The following is a 14,720-nucleotide window of genomic DNA, read 5'->3' on the forward strand; positions in this document are numbered from 1 at the left end:
AAATAAAATGGGAAGTTCAAGCAAGATATAAAAAGAACATAACAAATTGTAGAGTTCAAGAATACATGTGTGAAATAAAAAGTGCAGTAGTTTCAACCACACTTCAATCAGGCAGAAGAAAGAATCTATAAATTTGAAGATAGATCCTCTGATATTTTCTGGTCAGATGTGATAAAGTAAATTAGAATGAAATCTAGGGAAGATAGTCTAAGTGAACTATGGGACAAAACCATACAAAACAATACCTACATTATGGATATACCAGTATGAGAAGAGAGAGAGAGAGGAAGGGATAGAAAACTTATTTAATGAAGTAATGGCTGAAAACTTCTCAAATCTGAGGAAAGACATACAGGTACTTGAAGGTTAAATATCGCTAAACAGGTTTAACCAACAAAGAACTTCAACCATGTACATTATAAACAAGTTCTCAAAAATCAAAGACAGATAATTTTGAAAGCAGGAGAAAGAGTACTCATAACATGAAAGAGAAACACAATAAGGCTAACAACAGATTTCTTAGAAGAAATTATGCAGATCATAAAAGTGTAAGATGATATATTCAAAGTACCAATAGTGGTGTTTAAATAATTTAAAACTCTAATACATAAGAGAGAAAAAAGTTAAAATAACTATAGGTAAAATATTTTTAAATGGATACAACATAGAAAGATGTAAATTGAAACATCAACAACACAAATTTAGGGAGCACAAAGCAATGTTGTAGAACTTCCTATGCAATTAAAGTTAAATTTTATCAGCTTAAGATAGATGGTTGTAGATACAAGATTTATCATGAAAACCCCATGGTAACCACAAGCCAAAGACCTATAAAAGGTACCCAGTTGATAAAGAGGAAAACAGGTGGACTTAGAAGGTATTATGCTAAGTGAAATAAGCCAGGTGGAGAAAGACAAATGCCATGTGATTTCACTGGTATGTGGAACCTAAAAACAAAACAAAATGAACAAAATAGCATTATACTCACAGACACTGAGAAGTGACTGTTGGTTGCCATGGGGGAAGGATCGGGGTTGGTGGCTAAGGTGTGTGAGGGGGATAAAGGGGCATAAAAACTCAGTCATAATATTAATCAGTATGGGGATAAAAGTAAAGCATAGAGAATATAGTCAATAGTTTTGTGACATATTTTTTTCTCATTTTACTTTATTTTTTATTGAAGTATAGCTGATAGATGATATTATATTGGCTTCAGGTGTACAACATTGTGATTTGACAATTGTGTACATTACAAAATGCTCACAATAAGTGCACAGTAACCGATCCCCATACAAAGATGTTACAGTGCTATTGACTATGTTCCCTATGCTGTAGTTTTCATTCCTAAGACTCTTATTTTGTAACTGACTACACACTTTTCTTTTAACAATAGATTCCATGCTGAAATTAGGAACAAGGTTGAGAAAATCCTGTAAGTTTAAGGGAATTAACTTTGGTTATAGATCCCAAAGGAACCATAGGCAGTAGTATATCATCCTTTTTCTTACACCACAAGAGTCTCTCTTAACCTGTAGACACCAGCGCATTAAGTATTCAGCTTTCCTTGATATTCAAATAAACTACTCCTTTGAGTTAATGAAGTATTGTAGTTGATAATGCTGACAAGTGTTTTTGTTTTCTTCACTTCTGGGCACATGGTTACACTCTCTTTCCCCTTAACATTAGATGTGGCCATATAACTTGCTTTGGCAATGAAATGTGAGCACAAATGTGTGTCCCTTCTGGGTAAAATCTATAGTACTGTTCTCCATACAGTTTCTTTTCTGCTCTTTTTAAAATACTGTCACTATAGATTAGTTTTCATATTATAGAAATTAATATAAATGAAATCCTATGGTGTATACACTTGTCTGGCTTTTTTCATTCTACATATTTTGATATTCATTCATTTTCTTGAGTTTCTTAATAGTTAAATTTTTTTAATTGTATGGTATAGCTAAAGCACCATATGTTTACCCATTCACCCGTTGATTGGCACTGACATTAGGACATTTGTGTGATATATTTTATGTTGACAGTAACTACACTAGTTTGTGGTGAGCATTTAATAATTTATATAACTGTCAATTCACTGTGTTGTATACTTGAAATTGATATCATAGTATATGTCAACTGCACTACAATAAAAATATATTAAAAAATCAAATACTACCATATAAAAATATCAATTCACAAAAGAAAACAGAAAGAGTTGAATAAAGGGAAAAAAAGAACTAGAAAACATTCAGAAAACAATTAATAAAATGATGATATTGAATTGTTTGCTATGAATAATTAGTCTACATTTAAATGGTATAAATTCTGCAAGTAAAAGATATTGAGTGCCTGTGTGAGTTAAAAACAAAACAAAACAAAAACTGTTCTGGCCACAAAAGACTCACCTAAGATTTATAGGCCTCATGTCCTGAACAGAAAAGAATGCAAGTAGATATTCCAGCAAATCATAACTCAAAAGACAGGTTATCTATATGTATAGTTGTTAAAACAGGCCTTATGCCTAAAACTGTAAAAGACATAAAGTGGGTCATTATATACAGATAAAAGGATCAATTCACCAAGAAGGTTAATAGCAATTTTAAACATATACACATAGAACATTGGAACACTGAAGCATATTAAATATTAAAAGATCTTAATTGAGAAGTGGACAATACAGTAATTGTAGGCAACATCAATACCACACTTTCAACAATGGATAGATCAAACAAAATCAGTAAGTAAATAGTGGGGATCAATGACAATCTAGTACAAATGGGCTGAAAAGACATTTAAACAACATTCCATCCAACAGCTACAGAATACACATTCTTCTCAAGTACACACATGACATTCTCCAATACAGAGACTATCATAGGTCACAAAACAAGCCTTAACAAATTAAGATTAAAATCATGTCAAGAATCTTCTCTAACCATGAAGGTATGAATTTCTATTCAGTAACAAAGGAAAAGTTGGAAAATTCACGAATATGTGGTGATTAAATAACAAACTTTTGAATAACCAACAGGCCAAAGAACAAATCAAAAGGGAAATAAATAAATATCTTGACACAAGTGAAAATAGATACACAATATACCAAAACTTATGGGATGCAACAAAAGCAGTTGTAAGAGGGATGCTTATAGCAATAAACACAATATTAAGAAAAAAAATTCTGAAGTAATTTATTTACACCTTAAGAAACTAAAAAAGAAAGAATAAACTAAACCCAAATTTGACAAAGGGAAGGAATAACTATTAAAACAGAAATAAATAAATTATACTAGAAAGACAACAGAAAAGTGTTCATTAAAACAATAAGCTGTCTTATTAAAAAAATAAACAAATTTAATAAATGTTTAACTAAATTAAGCATAAAAGAAGACTTAAAGTAACAAAATTAAAAATGAAAGAGGAGCTTTAACACCTGACATAGAAATACAAAAAGTTAGTATGAATAATTTATGCCAACAAAATAAATAAATTAAAAAAGAAATGGATGCATTTCTTGAAATTCACAACCTATCAAGACTGAACCATGAAGAAATAAAAAAAATCATCAAACAATAATAAGCAAGGAGATCAAATAAATTATCTAAAGTCTCCAATAAAAAGAAGTCTAGTAATATATGACTTCACAGGTCATTTCTACCAAACATGTATAGAAGAATTAGTACCAATTCCTCCCAAATTATTCAAAAAATATGATGAAATAACACTTTCAAAACAATTTTCTAAGGCAGCATTACCTTGAAACCAAAGCCAGACAAGGTAACTACAAGAAAAGAAAATCACAGAATAATAACCCTGATGAACATCGATACAAAAATTCTCAACAAAATATTAGCAAACAAAAATCATAAACTCATTTAAAGGTTAATATATCATGATCCCTTTGGATTTATCACTGGGTCAACATATACAAATCAATGTGAGAATAACCATATTAACAGGATGAAGGATAAAATATGTGTGATTGTTTTAATAGATACAGAAAAACATTTATGAAATTTAATATTCACTTATGAGAAAACTCTCAACAAATTAGGTATAGGTATAGAAGTAATGTTCATCAGCATGACAGAGGCCATATATGATAAGCCCACAGCTAATGTCATACTTAATTGTGAAAAGTTACAAGCCTTTCCTCTAACAACAAGAACAAGACAAAGGTACTCAATCTCACCATTTACACTTAACACAGCACTAGAATTCCTAGCTGGAGAAAATTTGCAAAGTGAATGTAGCCAAAATGGAAAGGAAGGATTAAAATGATATGCTTGATGATGAAATTATATATATGAAAATCCATAAAAAGTCTATGAAAAACCTGTTAAAACTGATAATGAATTTGGTAAAAGTGAAGGTTATAAAATCAAAACACACATATCAATTGTACACCTGTGTACTAATAATGAACAGTATGAAACAGAAATTATGAAAGCAATTTCATTTGCAATAGCACTGAAAACAAGAATATACTTAGGATTAAGTTTAACTTACAGAGGTGAGAAAACTGTACACTGAAAATTACAAGATATTAATGAAACAGATTGAAAAGTACAAATAATTGGAAAGCTATCCCATGTTCTTAGATTGTAAGAATTAATATTGGAACATGTACACACTGCTCAAAGTCGTGTACAGATCCAATGCAATCCCTATAAAAATTCAAACAGGAGAAGGATTAAAGATGGCAGCGTGAGAGGAGAGACAGAGATTTCCTCCTAAAACTGGATACAATTAGAAAATTTAATAGGGGCAAATAATCCTGAGAGAGCAACAGCAAAGAGGACGTGTCAGACTGCACACAACTGGAGAAAAGAGCAGACCTCAGTGAATGGGGTAACGTACTGGAGCTGTGGCTCCACAGGACCTGAGCCCCTTCCCCACCCCACCTCACCGGCGGGAGGAAGAGAAACACAGCAGGGAGGGAGTGGAAGGCTTGGGACTACTGAATACCTAGATCTGGAGATCCGCGCTGGGAGCACAAACCTACATTTCATGGTGCTTTCATGAGACTCGCATGACTACTGGGTTGGAAAGTTAATATAGGCAGAGTTCCTGAGGAGACTGGGATTCTGGGTGCTTGTGGAAAGCAGAGATCCATATCTGGCTGCTCTGGGACAAAAACTTAAACCTGTTTGCCCGGCCCACTGGCTCAGGCAGTGGAGACAGGCACAGGAGCCAGGAGGCAGGGAACAGCTCTTTCCTACCCCCACTACCACTCCTCTGTGACCCCTGACATTGCTTCAGGGGCTCAGCAGCTCCAGAACAGAGCTTCTGGACACTACAGGGCGCCATATACAAACATGAAATGCCAAAGAAACCTTGTCCAGAGTAAAATTCTTCATACAACTCCTGAGAAAGATTTAAATGATATGGACCTCGTGACTCTCTCTGAAAGGGAGTTCAAAATAAAAATAATCAACATCCTAATGGAGGTAAGGAGAGACATCCAAGAACTCAGGAATGAATTTAGGTCAGAGATCCAATCATTGAAGTGCACCATGGAGGATATTAACAGCAAGTTGGATACAGTGGAGGAGACAATAAATGAAATAGAAACTAGAGAAGAGGAATACAAAGAAGCTGAGGCACAGAGAGAAAAAAGGATCTCTAAAAATGAAGGAATATTGAGAAAACTGTGTGACCAATCCAGGTGGAACAATATTTGCATTATAGGGATACCAGAAGAAGAAGAGAGAGAAAAAGGGATAGAAAGTGTCTTTGAGGAGGTAGTTGCTGAAAACTTCTCCAATCTGGGGAAGGAGATAGTCTCCCAGGCCATGGAGATCCACAGATCTCCCAACACAAGGGACCCAAGGAAGACAACACTAAGACACACAGTAATAAAAATGGGAAAGATCAAGGATAAGGACAGACTGTTAAAAGCAGCCAGAGGCAGAAATAAGATCACATACAAAGGAAAGCCCATCAGACTAATGACAGACTTCTCAGCAGAAACCTTACAGGCCAGAAGGGAGTGCCATGATGTATTTAATGCAATGAAGCAGAAGGGCCTGGAAACAAGATTACTTTATCCAGCAAGATTATCATTTAAATTTGAAGGAGGGATTAAACAATTTCCAGATAAGCAAAAGCTGAGAGAGTTTACCTCCAACAAACCATCTCTGCAGTCTATTTCGGAGGGACTGCTATAGATGGAAGTGTCCTAGGGTTAGATAGCTATCACCAGAGGAAGTAAAACCATGGTAGGAAGGGTGGAGCAGCTGATTGCGAGGCAAATGCAAAATTAAATTGACTATCCCCAAAGCCAATCAAGGGATAGACAAAAAGTATAGAATCTGATACCTAATATATAAAGAATGAAGGAGGAAGAAAAAGGAGGAGAAATAGAAAAGAACCTTTAGATTGTGTTTGTAACAGCATACTAAATGAGTTAAGTTAGACACTTGGATAGTAAGGAAAGTAACCTTGAACCTTTGGTAACCACGAATCTAAAGCCTGAAATGGCAATCAGTACATACCTATTGATAATCACCCTAAATGTAAATGGACTGAATGCACCAATCAAAAGACATAGACTCACTGAATGGATAAAAAAACGAGACCCATCTATATGCTGTCTACAAGAGACGCACCTCAAACCCAAAGACATGAACAGACTAAAAGTCAAGGGATTGAAAAAGATATTTCATGCAAACAACAGGGAGAAAAAAGCAGGGGTTGCAGTACTAGTATCAGACAAAATAGACTTCAAAACAAAGAAAGTAACAAGAGATAAAGAAGGACATTACATAATGATAAAGGGGTCAGTCCAACAAGAGGACATAACCATTAAAAATATATATGCACCCAACAGAGGAGCATCAGCATATGTGAAACAAATACTAACAGAACTAAAGGAGTAAATAGACTGCAATGCATTCATTTTAGGAGACTTCAACACATCATTCACTCCATAGGACAGATACACCAGACAGAAAATAAGTAACAACACACTACAACACATGGACCTAATAGACATCTATAGAACTCTACACCCAAAAGTAACAGGATACACATTCTTCTCAAGTGCACATGGAACATTCTCCAGAATAGACCACATACAAGGCCACAAAAAGAGCCTCAGTTAATTCAAAAAGATTGAAATCCTATCAATCAACTTTTCAGACCACAAAGGTATAAAACTAGAAATAAATTGTACCAAGAAAGCAAAAAGGCTCACAAACACATGGAGGCTTAAAAACACACTTCTAAATAGTCAATGGATCAACAACCAAATTAAAATGGATATCCAGCAATATATGGAAATAAATGACAACAACACAAAGCCCCAACTTCTGTGGGACACAGCGAAAGCAACCTTAAGAGGAAAGTATATAGAAATCCAGGCATATTTAAAGAAGGAAGAACAAACCCAAATGAATAGTCTAATGTCACAGTTATCAAAATTGGAAAAAGAAGAACAAATGAGGCCTAAAGTCAGCAGAAGGAGGGACATAATAAAGATCAGAGAAGAAATAAATAAAATTGAGAAGAATAAATCAAAAGCAAAAATCAATGAAACCAAGAGCTGGTTCTTTGAGAAAATAAATAAAATAGATAATCCTCTAGCCAGACTTATTAAGAGGAAAAGAGAGTCAACACAAATCAACAGAATCAGAAACAAGAACGGAAAAATCACGACTGATCCCACAGAAATACAAAGAATTATTAGAGAGTACTATGAAAACCTATATACTAACAAGCTGGGAAACCTAGAAGAAATGGACAACTTCCTAGAAAAATACAACCTTCCAAGTCTGACCAAGTAACAAACACAAAATCTAAATAAAGCAATTACCAGCAAAGAAATTCAAGTGGTAATCAAAAAACTACCCAAGAAAAAACCCCTGGGCCAGATGGATTCAACTCAAAATTTTATCAGACATACAGAGAAGTTATAATACCCATTCTCCTTCAATTTTTCCAAAAAATAGAAGAGGAGGGAATACTCCCAAACACATTCTATGAAGCCAACATCATCCTAATACCAAAACCAGGAAAAGAACCCAACAAAAAAGAAAATTTACAGACCAATATCCCCGATGAACATAGATGCAAAAATACTCAACAAAATATTAGCAAACCGAATTCAAAAATATATCAAAAGGATCATACACCACGATCAAGTGGGATTCATCCCAGGGATGCAAGGATGGTACAACACTCGAAAATCCATCAACATCATCTACCACATCAACAAAAAAAAAGACAAAAACCACATGATCATCTCCATAGATGCTGAAAAAGCACTCAACAAAATTCAACATCCATTCATGATAAAACTCTCAGTAATATGGGTATAGAGGGCAAGTACGTCAACATAATAAAGGCCATATACAATAAACTCACAGCCAACATCATACTTAACAGCGAGAAGTTGAAAGCTTTTCCTCTGAGATTGGGAAAAAGACAGGGATGCCCACTCTTCCCACTATTATTTAGCATAGTACTGGAGGTCCTAGCCACAGCAGTTAAACAAAACAAAGAAATACAAGGAATCCAGATTGGTAAAGAAGAAGTTAAACTGTCACTATTTGCAGATGAAATGATATTGTACATAAAAAACCCTAAAGACTCTACTCCAAAACTAATAGAACTGATATCAGAATACAGCAAAGTTGCAGAATAAAAAATTAACACACAGATATCTGTGGCTTTCCTATACACTAACAATGAGCCAATAGAAAGAGAAATCAGAAAAACAATTCCATTGACAATTGCATCAAAAAGAATAAAATACCTAGGAATAAACCTAACCAAAGAAGTGAAAGACCTATACCCTGAAAACTATAAGACACTCTTTAGAGAAGTTAAAGAGGACACTAACAAATGGAAACTCATCCCATGCTCGTGGCTAGGAAGAATTAATATTGTCAAAATGGCCATCCTGCCCAAAGCAATATACAGATTTGATTCAATCCCTATCAAATTACCAACAACATTCTTCAACGAACTGGAACAAATAGTTCAAAAATTCATATGGAAACACCAAAGACCCTGAATAGCCAAACCAATCCTGAGAAAGAAGAATAAAATGGCAGAGATCTCACTCTCCAACTTCAAGCTCTACTACAAAGCCATAGTAATCAAGACAATTTGGTACTGGCACAAGAACAGAGCCACAGACCAGTGGACAGATTAGAGACTCCAGACATTAACCCAAACATATATGGACAATTAATATTTGATAAAGGAGCCATGGACATACAATGGGGAAATGACAGTCTCTTCAACAGATGGTGCTGGGAGAACTGGACAGCTACATGTAAGAGAATGAAACTGGATCACTGTCTAACCCCATACACAAAAGTAAGTTCAAAATGGATCAAAGACCTGAATGTAAGTCATGAAACCATAAAACTCTTAGAAAAAAACATAGGCAAAAATCTCTTGGATGTGAACATTAGCGACTTCTTCATGAATATATCTCCCTGGGCAAGGAAAACAAAAGCAAAAATGAACAAGTGGGATTATATCAAGCTGAAGAGCTTCTGTACAGCAAAGGACACCATCAATAGAACAAAAAGGTTCCCTATGGTATGGGAGAATATGTTTGTAAATGACAGATCTGATAAAGGCTTGACATCCAAGATATATGAAGAGTTCACACTCCTCAACAAACAAAACGCAAATAATCCAATTAAAGAATGGGCAGAGGAGCTGAACAGGCAGTTCTCCATAGAAGAAATTCTTATGGCCAACAGGCACATGAAAAGATGCTCCACATCGCTAGTTATCACAGAAATGCAAATTAAAACCACAATGAGATATCACCTCACACCAGTAACGATGGCCACCATCCAAAAGACAAACAACAACAAATGTTGGCAAGGTTGCGGAGAAAGGGGAACCCTCCTACACTGCTGGTGGGAATGTAAATTAGTTCAACCATTGTGGAAAGCAACATGGAGGTTCCTCAAAATGCTCAAAATAGACTTACCATTTGATCCAGGAATTCCACTTCTAGAAATTTATCCTAAGGATGCAGCACTCCAGTTTGAAAAAGACAGATGCACCTCTATGTTTATCGCAGCACTATTTACCATAGCCAAGAAATGGAAGCAACCTAAGTGTCCATCAGTAGATGAATGGATAAAGAAGAGGTGGTACATATACACAATGGAATATTATTCGCCATAAGAAGAAAATAAATCCTGCCATTTGCAACATGGATGGAGCTAGAGGGTATTTTGCTCAGTGAAATAAGCTAAGCGGAGAAAAACAAATACCAAATGATTTCACTCATCTTTGGAGTATAAGAACAAAAGAAAAACTGAAGGAACAAAACAGCAGTAGAATCACAGAACCCAAGAATGGACTAACAGTTACCGAAGGGAAAGAGACTGGGGAGAATGGAAGGGTAGGGAGGGATAAGGGTGGGGAAGAAGAAAGGGGGTATTATGATTAGCATGTATAATGTGGAGGTTGGGGGATAGGGGAGGGCTTTGCAGCACAGAGAAGACGAGTAGTGATTCTACAACATCTTACTATGCTGATAGACACTGACTGTAATGGGGTTTGTGGGTTGGGGGACTTGGGGTAGGGGAGAGCCTAATAAACATAAAAAAATGTATGATACTGCTTCTACAGGGAATATGAGGTGATTAATAATACATGGGGTGGAAACAACTATAGAAAATAATAAGTAGAATGGATTGTCAAGATGAATAAGAAAATATTCAAACAATATTTTTAATAGAAATCGGGAAAATGGTAAAATTTATATTTAACCACAAAGGACTCCAAATATCCACAATAATTCTGAAGAAGAACAAATCTGGAGGCATTCCACTTCCTGATTTCAAGGTGTTTTAAAAAGCTATAGGAATTCAAACAGCATGGCACTGGAATAAAAATAGTGACATCATCCAGTGGAGCAGAATAGAGAATCCGGAATAAGTAAATTCATATACAAATAATTTCTGATTAGTGACAATCACACAATGAGAAAGGATTGTTCTCCCATAAATTATGTTAGCAAAACTGCATATTCTCATACAAAAGAATGAAACTGGTCCCATAAATGACACCATTCACAAAAAGAAACTCAAATTGGATTAAAGTCTTAAATATAAGATCTGAAACTGTGAAACTCCTAGAAGAAAACAGGAAAAATCATTGACATTGGTCTTGGCAATGACTTATTGTATCAGATGCCAAAACACAGGCAGCAAAAGCTAGAATAAACTAGTGGGACTACATCAAAGTAACGTGTTTCTGCATAGCAAAAGAAACAAACAAATTGAAAATGCAATATACAGACTGGGAGAGGTCTTTGCAAACCATATACTGTAAGGGATTTCTAATCAAAATAAAATTTTTAAAAACTTCTGAAACTCAACACCAAAAAATAAAAGTTCAATTGAAGATGGTAAAAGGACCTGGTGAATATTTTTTGTCCTAAAGAGGACATACAAACAACTAACAGGAACATGAAAAGATGTTCAACATCATTAATCAGGGAAATGTAAATCAAAACCACGGTCAGATATCACCTCACATGTGTTAGAAAGACTATTATAAAAAAGATTAAACATTGCAAATGTTGAAAAGAGTGTAGAGAAGAGGAAACATACACTCAGTGGTAATATAAATCAAGAAAATGAAAATACTAATTCAAAAAGGCATATGCACCCCTATGTTCACTGCAGTATTATTTATAATAGCTAAGACAGGAAAACAACCCAAATGTCCTAAAACAGATAAAGGTCACTGAAAATATGGTATAAAAGTATAATACAATATTACAGAGCCATGTACAAGAAAAGAATTGTGTCTTTTGCAGTAGCACGGATGAATCTTGAGGGCATTCTGCTAGGTGAAACAAGGCAGGGTAAGATAACACTGCATAGTATCACTCAGGGGGATCTAATAAGAATCTATTTTCATAGAAACAGAGAATTGAAGGTGGTTTACAGGAGCTGCGTGGAAGGGAAAATGAGGTGATGTCACTCAAAGGGTAAAACTACTCAATTATAGGAAGTTCTGGGTACCTAATGTATAGCTTGGTGACTCCAGGTAACAATACTACATGTATATTTGAAATTTGCTGACAATTCTTAAGCATTATCACCACACATGCACAAAGAATTAACTATGACGTGATAAACATGTTGGTTATCTTGATCTTGGTGGTCATTAAAATGTATACATAAATCATTACCTGGTACTGTAATTATATACAACTATTTTGGTGAATGATTCATCAATAAAATGTTTAAAAATTAAAATTAAAAGAAAATGAAATGTACTATTTTTATACTATCCAAAAGTGAGTAACCTAATACTAGAACAAAAACTACAAGTCTATGTTTTTAATTTGAAACATCACCTATATTTTTAAATGTAAAAATGAAAGCTTTATTCAGTTACAATCAAATACTTATCCTTAAGAAAAGAATATATTTTATTTTTGCCTGTTCTTCTTAAGTTATGGGAATTTAATTACACTTGTCAATTTGTATGAAAAGGAATCAAAGATTCTTAATAATATTGCTTATACTTGAATAGTGGTTATTTAACTGTTTAGTTTACAATTATGTGTGCATCGTTATATCACCTATACTTCAGCTTAAATAGATAAATATGTACATACATGTGTTGCAATTATGAAAACATGAATCCAGATTTTTGACCTATAAAGGGTAATATCATTACAAATAATTTTTCATTCCTTGCCATTTTGAACAACCATATGTACGTTTGAATTAAATGTTCTTTGATTTTAGTTTCATGAAATGAATGTAGATATATATCACTGATAAAATATAAATACTGGGTATTCATCTGTATTTTATTTTTTAAATGTTGAGATCCTTCATTGTGAAATGAACAAAACTCCTAAACCTATTTTATATTTACTGAAATGTTAACAGTGTTTTATTATGGTTTTAAGAATTTTTAATGATCAGCACAGTACAGGGCTTACAAATATTTATGCATCTAAGTTTTCTGTTTTGATGGCTTTGGTCAATAGCTTAGCAAAATTCGACACAGACATGGATTCACATTTAAGACCAGTGGTGTCTCCTATCAACCAGCGGATCATAAAAAAGTATCAAAAATCATTAAGCATTAATGATAACTCAAACTCAGTGTATCTGTATCTAATATTATTAACACTTTTCCCTTACTAGAGTAATTTTTTCCTCCTGGTTTTGCTTTTTCTATTCATGATTTATTATACTCATTCTCATTCTAAAATTAATACTATTATTAATGTTAGGGTGTATGGAAAATACGTATTTACTCCTGAATCTTCATGACTTAGCAGAGTCTCTGGACCATTGCAGGTTCTAAGGAAATCATTCACATGTTTTCAGGGCCTCTCGTATCAAAGACTTCAGCAGTGCATCAATTTGTACTTCTGCTTAGTTCTTCTAATTATATTTTTTGAGACTTTATGTTTTCTACATCATAATGTTTATATCTCTGTCTTTAGTTGTTGGAAGCATGCCATAATACACTCCTTAACTTCCTTATTATATTGTTCCTACCATTATCTCCCCAATTCCATGAAGTCCTCAAGTCTCTTAACCCTCTTTCATGACTCATAGCCTGGCTAGTCCATAAAGCATCTGGAATATCCTCACCTGATGCTTGAATGATGCATAAAATGATATCCTTAATGACATCAATGATCTTGAATGAAATATATTCTTGAAAAAGGAATGCTGTAGTGTTGAGCTTCCAAGTTAAAATGTGGATTATCGCATAGCTTCTTCTACATACATGGAACTCTAACTCAAGGTAAACTTGCTCTGTGCCTAACTCAAAACATTCTTTGTTTAATACTGTTAAATGTCAGAAAAGAGATGTCACATGCAGTGACACACCTCTATCTTCCAGAAGCTTAGAGGTTGATCAGTGATGTTATGCATATGTTTATATGTCTTCAGTTTCTCGAGAATTTTTTCAAACCAAGGGTTTCTGGGGAATTTTTACTTTGTTTCCTAAGATTCTGCATTTTGTTTATATATGCAAAGTATCACTTAAAAGAAACATTCAGCGAGGTGAGTCTGTTCAGCCCAAAAATGAACCATTGTTCATTCTTCTTTAGAAAACTTTCTGAATTTAAAACAGACACTTAACTTAAGGCAACACAGACTGTTTTTAAGGATAAATGAACATATACTAAAATTGACATAAATCATGTAAGCCATTTCATACAAAGAAAATTTAACTCAGGAACAGAATAGACCATAATTATGTTTTCTACTACCACAGACCACATTTCCTTCAAGTAATAACTGTATCTAATTAAACCCTTTGTCAGATTTCTCACTCTATCAAAAGAGGTTTCATTCGCAACTGCATTATTTGGGCCCCTACAATAATTTAGCCAAAATCCCAACTAGTTTGAATGATCAGCCTAATTATTCAATTTGTCAGTGGAACTTCAAAGCACACAGTACATTTATACCAAGTGAATCAAGATATTCTGAGCTGGTTATTTTACAAAACATTCATTGAATTCACATATACTTTGAAATCATTTTTTATTCACAAACACAGTCATACCACAATCCTTTCTCTCATGAAAAATAAAGGTCTTCCTTTTCATTTACTCATGTCCCTACAGCAAAACCATTCTTATCCCTTTGTATCTGTCAATATTCTCAATTGTTCAGTACATTGACTAATTTTGACTTCACTAAAGTCAAGCATATTTTTCTTTTTTTCTACCATGTCTCTCCTTATATAAATAA

The sequence above is a fragment of the Manis javanica genome, chromosome 14 (genome assembly GCF_040802235.1).
Source record: "Manis javanica isolate MJ-LG chromosome 14, MJ_LKY, whole genome shotgun sequence".
In the NCBI taxonomy this organism is placed as follows: domain Eukaryota; kingdom Metazoa; phylum Chordata; class Mammalia; order Pholidota; family Manidae; genus Manis; species Manis javanica.